This window comes from Periplaneta americana, chromosome 3 (genome assembly GCF_040183065.1).
Source record: "Periplaneta americana isolate PAMFEO1 chromosome 3, P.americana_PAMFEO1_priV1, whole genome shotgun sequence".
Classification (NCBI taxonomy): Eukaryota; Metazoa; Arthropoda; class Insecta; order Blattodea; family Blattidae; genus Periplaneta; species Periplaneta americana.
The window spans coordinates 97,669,374-97,676,802 of NC_091119.1; the positions used below are offsets into that span (position 1 = coordinate 97,669,374).

Sequence of the window (7,429 nt, forward strand, 5' to 3'; positions counted from 1 at the left end):
TTTGTAAATTGCTTAATAATGTTACACTTACACTTATTATTTCTGCAACTCCACGTCTGTCATTGAAAAAATGTATGATACATAACTGTGAAGTCTCTTTTTGGCTCTTGTGTCCTAAATTTAAATAAGAAAAAACAAATGATTCAAGAAATGTGAGCTGGTGAAAATTAAATACTCAATTAATAAAACAATTACTACCAAAAGAGTATTTTATTAATTCTATACAAAAGATGGATTACACAGAACAGATGGCCAGAAATCATAGATTTATACACAACATACAGCATGAAACGATCATCAAAAAATGCTTTTTGTACACAATAACATCTTTCAAACGAAGTGAAATAGCCAATAAGTTCAATAAATATTACGCTAATAAGTAATAACTATAATTAATAATTATCTACAAGCTGTAAAAGGGAATAAAATAGTATATTGTTGAAATTAGGGGATTATGGTTTATTACGTGTATTTATAATTTTAATTACTTTTTCTACATTTAATTATATTTTAATTTCTATTAGATTAGTTGGTGGTGTGGTTGTTAGTTTTATCTGTGTACGTCAGACTATTAAGGAAAAACTGAAAGAAATATTAAATCTACAATCTACTTTATATAACAATATTTAATCAAGAACTGAATATTACTATTAATTTAATAACATAAGACCCAAAACATCTCAAGTCCAGACAATACACATGCTGATTTTCTTAAACATGTTGGCAAACAAGTAAACTCACTACTTTTATCTTGTAATCTCATCTGAAATACAATATCTGTCTGGAGAAAATTTTGAAAAGCAATTATTCAACTAATATCTTTTCGAGTTATCGACAGATACCACTTACTAGTATGATAGCCAAAATTATGGAAGAGATGATTTCATAGATTGAATTGGATCCTGGAATCTAGTAACTAACTTTCATCTTATTGAGTTGACTTTAGAGAATTGCATTCAACAAATGGACAGATTTTAAATTTTAGTCAAGATATTAAAGATATTTTAAACAGAAAACAAAACACCTTAACAATTTTAATTTATTTTCAAGGATCATATGGCTCTGTAGATATAAATCACTTAAGAAATTGCAAACTTAGGGTGTCCATGATAAAGTGTTACACTGGGCCTGTGACTTGATTATTTGATTCATTGTCACAAATATGTAAATAGAGACAGATTCATCTGGGCTTCCCACATTGTTGTTTTCAGGAATACATTTTCCAATATTAATGTCGATGGTCTAACTAAAGAAATAGATCTTATGATAATCTCATCATTTGCAGATAATATGGTTCTCTAGAACAAAAAATCACAGTCCACAAATATTAATAAACAGAGCCAAAATCCCAACAGACTTTTTGACTCTACTTGGAGAACTCAAACTTGCTCAATTAAGGGAAACTTTACTAATAAAACACAATCCCAAGTTATTTCAAAATGAATAGTATATAAGTTAACTTTAACAGATGATGTTAAGAAATGTGATACTTCTCCAGACATTTTAAAAATCATTAGAAACGATAAATGATCTGGTCAGTGAGTGACTACATACAGTATTTTTTAATAGATGGATCCTGTTTACCAAGCCATAGATGTAGTGGTGTTGTAGTACAAAACCAGTATATTCCCTTTTACAGGGAATTATATTCAAACACTTGTTTGCCCCATTTTAACCGTGACAACGCTTTTTAGTTTTTTAAACATTCTGGTTATTGTATTGTGTTTGTGTTTAGTGAAAGATTTTAGATAAGGGCGCAAATAGCCATAGTAGCTGACGCGCCCTTTTTAAACGCCACTAACTAACTAACTAACTAACTAACTAACTAACTAACTAACTAACTAACTAACTAACTAACTAACTAACTAACTAACTAACTAACTAACTAACTTCAAACACTGACTAATTTTGATAGTGAAAATTTAGATACACTTTTAAGCTTACAAAATCTCCAGTATCGACTTCATAAATCTGAGAAGGCTGTCATACTATCAGATTCAAAATCAGATATTCTTGCTGCAGTATTGGACGTAACAGCATGAAATCTCAATATTTTACAGTGTTTTAATATTTTAAGCAAAATGGTCGAATTACATCGACGACTGGTACTTCCGTGGATCCATGAACTTTATGGAGTGGGAGGTAATGAGGTAGCTGAAAGGTAGCAAAATTACTGTAAGATTATCTATACCTGCATCTTACCACACTGTTAAAAGAATAAGATCAGAACATGACAATGTGGTAACAAAAATCGGAATGATTCTAAAGCAAATGAAAAAATTGCAATAGGCCATCCGGCATCCACTCCACGATGGAGGAAAATCCTCAGAAGAAACCAACTAATCAGACCAAATGGGGGATCCAAACTACCCTCGAGTGCAGCTCTGAATTTGCAGGCCAACGAGTCTACCGACTAAGCTACATTGGTGGCTCCACTAAAAATATGAAGTACATGGCACTCGATTATTAAATTGACAAACCTAAACAATTATTCATCAGTTAAGCTATAAAATATAATACATAGCAAGCAAGTTAATTCAATTTAAAAGTATAAACAATTCAATCAGTTGAAATATACAGAAATTGATAATAAATATCATGCAAATTACTTCACATTACAAGCATAAAAATTCATCACTTGTGGTATACAGCCTACTATTTAATTTACAGCACATACAATTCATCAGTTAAGCTATAGGCCTACAGTCTACTATTCAATTTACAGCATATATAATTCATCAATTAAGCGAAACAAAAATATAGACAATACATAGTAAAAATAATACACCTAATTTAATAACTGAACTTCTATGAAAATCTACAGTGGCAGTACTCATATTATCACAGGCCATGATTGTCTCAAATATTTACAAAGAACTGATATTTCAGAATCTCCCCATGCCATTTCTGAAATCTCAATGAAGATATGGATCATTGTCTTGACTGTTTAACTTTACACAGCTTTCAATCATCTGGTTAAATATTGAAGTGCAAGATAACAAATGACATCAACTGCTGAACACTTGGTATCAATCAACCAACAACTTCATTACATTAAAGGGGAAAAAAAACTGAAAGAATTAATTGTATATAGACACAACACATAAGACAAGGCCGCTTCAGAACAGTAATTGGCAAGGCTCTGTTGTTTTAGGATTCTTATGTAGATTCAATTTCACCTGAAAGAAAAAAGTAGCATCTATAAGTATGCCTAATTATGAGAAATAAGAGAAACGGTTGCAATAGTAGTAGTAGTAGTAGTAGTAGTAGTAGTAGTAATGATACTAATGATAATAATGATAATAATAATAATAATAATAATAATAATAATAATAATAATAATGACTGTAAAGTATGGAAATTAATATTGCAATGTAATATCAAAAGGTGATTTCACACCATCAACTCTTATCATTTAGTACAACAAATCTATTATATTCAGTTGCAATCACCAGTAGCTGTTCTTTCCTCCATTTTGTTGTTGGCTGATTTTTCACAAGTCTGCTATGATATGCAGCATATCCATGACAATAACGCATTGCCCTAATGTTCTCAGGTTAACAACTGTGTTTGCACCCACTTCTCAACTACAGGGCTATTCATAGCACTATGGTAGTCCTGACTTTTCTTTCAATTGCATGAAAAAATTAAATCAGCACCTGCAATAAAAATTATACCTGGGCATATAATTACGTCACATGAATTCACAGCATTTAAATAAAGAAAATAAAACATAACATAGGCCTAACATAACATAACATGACATGACATGAGATCCTCTTTGGTGAAAGGCTTTCCCACGTTTTTATTTAGTCACCAATTTTTATATTTTTGTACCCTGATTTAAAAAATTACTCTTGCCAAATTTATGTAAAATATAAATCAATATAACTTACCGAGTATAAATCCACCTTTCGTTCTGGCATCTAATCTTCCACCCTCATTTGTTGGTCTACGAATAACACCATTCATGTCACTGGAAACTTCACCTGGTTTATTTCATGAATAAGTGGGTGATCCTACTTAAAAAAACAGAGAGAGAAAAGCAATTCACATTGACACTCTAAGAGACACAAAAATTTTAAAGACAGGAAAACCGTTCAAGAATTTTATAACTAGCCTCTAGTTATAATATGAAACTATTAATTGCAAAACATGTTGTTCCCACCTGAATTCATTACTAGTAGCCTATATTAATTGCAATTTCATATTCCACATAAGTGTTAACCTATTTGTTAGTAAAAAATTCAATCACTCAATGTCTCACAATACATTGAAATTTACCATTCATAAAAATCCAAGTCTCATCCAAGAATACTACGGGTTTAGGGTTCTCACGCTCCACATTTCTTATTTATTCTCTTAAAAACGAATAACATCACTTTCTCGTACATGTGTATAAGGATCCCCTTTGCTCCATAGAAATTTCATCTCTTTCAAAATTTTTTTCACCGATGATAAGGATACTCTAAATAAATATGTTTCATAATCATCATTCATATGTTCCAGAACTTTTGCTGCTGTTAGTACTTCCCCTGTAACAGTAAATGAAAATTATGCCATATTTTTATACATATGACTAATATCAGAATTACATTGCATAAATCAACGCAATAATTCCTGTAACTTCCCTACCTTTATGTAACTTGTCATAAATAAATCTCGCAATTGCATCTTTCGTAAAATCATCAGCATCAGTCACTGGATGTTTACGTAGTCTATGTTTTCCTGGTGTCACAAGTGGGGTCCCCTTCTGTGAATTTATCACTTTCGTGGCTGTAGTAAAACCAAGCTGTAATAACAAACAATAGCATAACACTTCTAAAAATTGTTATATCATAAAATTCATGCATGATACCAACATTTACAGCTATATGAATAGAAAATGATCAACATGTTAGGTTGGACCTACGATAGGTTTAAGTAGGCTAATATTTAGGTAATTCTCCAGAAAAGCTACATCAAAGAAGGCATAATTTTATTTTGTTTAATTGATTTCTGTGATATTTACATAGTGATGAACACGTGGTTTTAGTGCACAGCCACAATTACTTTCAGCACAAAAATCCTTTGACACTTACCTGTATATTCTAATGCATTGTTGTAGTCCCTCCCTCAAACGTGTTACTAATTACCAATATAACATGCGAGAGGTCCAGGACGAAGAGAAATGGTTAGTTTCCCAGTAGTGCGTCCTCGTCCTCTCGAGTGTTATATCTTAACAAGTACGTTGGGTGGGGTAGCTTTTCTGAAGAAACACCATATTTAATATTACTTAGACCAGTCATGAATAAATTATTCAGCCAGAGTCAACGTTCCTATGCTTTATAGAGTATGTTATATAGTTATTATATAAAATTGAATTATTTTTAAGCACCATAACAGGCCAACATTCATGTAATATTTGCTGCAATATCAAGTTAATAATTACAATATGACTTGTATTTTCTTCGGCCGATGTGGCATGTAAATTGTGATCTGAACGGTTAATTTAATACCAAAAGAGAAAACTGGAAATTTACTTTCGTGCTGTTTGATTACTTGTTCGTCTAATTTGTAAATGTATTTAAGCTATCACCTACTGCAGTATTACAGTATCTTAAATGTATTTAGTTTGGCAATATGAAAATCACTGACTTGATTAAACATGTAGGCCTAACCTAAAAATTTGTTTTGTTTGACCACAATCATGAAATTATTAGTGCAAACTCCTAAAACTGAATACCACTTTGAAATGTATGCTTAAGAATACTTACTCCTAATAATTGTCCTATTCTGGTTGTAATTGCTGTCTCCGTTAGCATAATTCCTTCTTCATTATCTTCTTTCTTCAACTCATTATACACGTGAACTACAGATTTCTGAAGCGTACTCTGAATGCCACACATTTTTCTTCCTTGGAGGAGTCACTGCAACACTATTTCATTTTTTTGACATAGTAATAAAAATCTAAACACGAAAGAAATTCATTAAAATTTGAAATAATATTTCTATCCATTACCCACGTGCATTATCACGCCCAAGTATATTATATTCATTCGTACTTATCTGACTATTCTTGAATTATAACCACAACGCAACACATAAAATAACTATTATGTATTAATATTAATACTAATATTAATTAATTATTAATAAGTTCGAATTTCACTATCTTCCAGTAACCGGCTGAGAAATCTAGTACAATTTTAATTTCATGGAACTCCAGTACCAGCAAATATTGTCGATATTTGCCTCAGCTGCCAACATACCGGTTACAAAATCACTACCATTTATAGTATTTGTCAGTATCGAAATTCGAAACGAAGTTGGCAAAAGAAAATTCAACCTTTAAACTAGAAAATCACCATAATCCACTAGCATTTGTAGTAATGGGGGAAAAATGGTTAGGTTTCACCCTTAGGGTATCAAGTTACCTGGTCTTCCCTATAGAAAGAATTGCAGCTACTGATTATTTCTTGAAGACTCCACTAGATTTTCGCCAGTGGATTCTTCTCGAAATAATCCCTTAACAACGCGATGCCTCATTAATTCCCAGTTACCAGGAAAATTAGTTGCGAAAAAGGGATCACAACAATGGATGGTTTAAAAAATAACCCGCTGCAAGCCTGATTATCCATTGAGAAAGCATAGGTAAATACTCCGTTGGGTAGTAATAGATAGGTAGATTTCGATATAGGCCTAAGTAGCCTATGTTATATCAGCTTCCTTCACTGAGTCACAAAATGTGATAGCTTTATAACAGATGTCTCGCTTCACTAGCTACGTATTACCTTTTCTGACTTCGACATATTGAATTGCACGCGTATGAACTGGAACTAGGATAGCCTACTTGTGGATGAAACATGACGACACACTATGTAGTTTCGAAGTTCACCGATACGCTTTTTGGCCGTGTCGACTAATACAATCTATTCCATTAATGCCTTCACGTTTTGAAGTTGTGTTTACATTCAGTACTTCATCCTCCTCCAACTGTTATGCTTGTTAGTATGTACGAGTATACAAGAGGCAGAGAGAGCCATTCCTATGAGCAGTGGCGTACCGCTGCATCTCTGGATGTTGGAATAAGGCCTACTCCGCAAAGGAGTTCTAATTAGTGATTACGGCGCAGCTGCTTCTCTAGCATGAACACAACTGAAAATCGGAATACACAATACAGGCGAGTCAAGCCGCACGTGCACAGTAGGGTTGAGGATGAAAAATGTAATTTCGTTGTGAGTAGGGCCTACGACTAAAGAACGAGACAGCATTAATGGACTATCAAAAAACACAACTCCTAGATTGATTTCTTAATTTTTGTTATTAATATCCAGTTTTGCTCTCTGTAGCCTACAATAGCTATAGTCTATCAGCAACGGCATTGCATTAAATTTCAATTTTCTTCTTTGATTTTGTTACTTTTTTTTCTTATTGTTTCCAGCTATTG

General features: G+C 32.4%; 1 long non-coding RNA gene across 2 annotated transcripts; it reads right to left on the minus strand.

Annotated features, from left to right (window-relative positions):
• Positions 1–795: 795 nt before the first annotated feature.
• LOC138696301 (uncharacterized) lies at positions 796–6,410 on the minus strand. 2 transcript variants are annotated; one of them, XR_011331314.1, is made up of 6 exons: positions 5,757–6,410; positions 4,636–4,792; positions 4,285–4,535; positions 3,897–4,019; positions 3,453–3,659; positions 796–3,179 (listed from the first exon to the last, which is right to left on the minus strand). It is a non-coding gene; the product is annotated as an uncharacterized lncRNA (long non-coding RNA). The 2 variants fall into 2 exon arrangements; XR_011331313.1 differs by having other exon boundaries at positions 3,897–4,022.
• Positions 6,411–7,429: the final 1,019 nt, after the last annotated feature.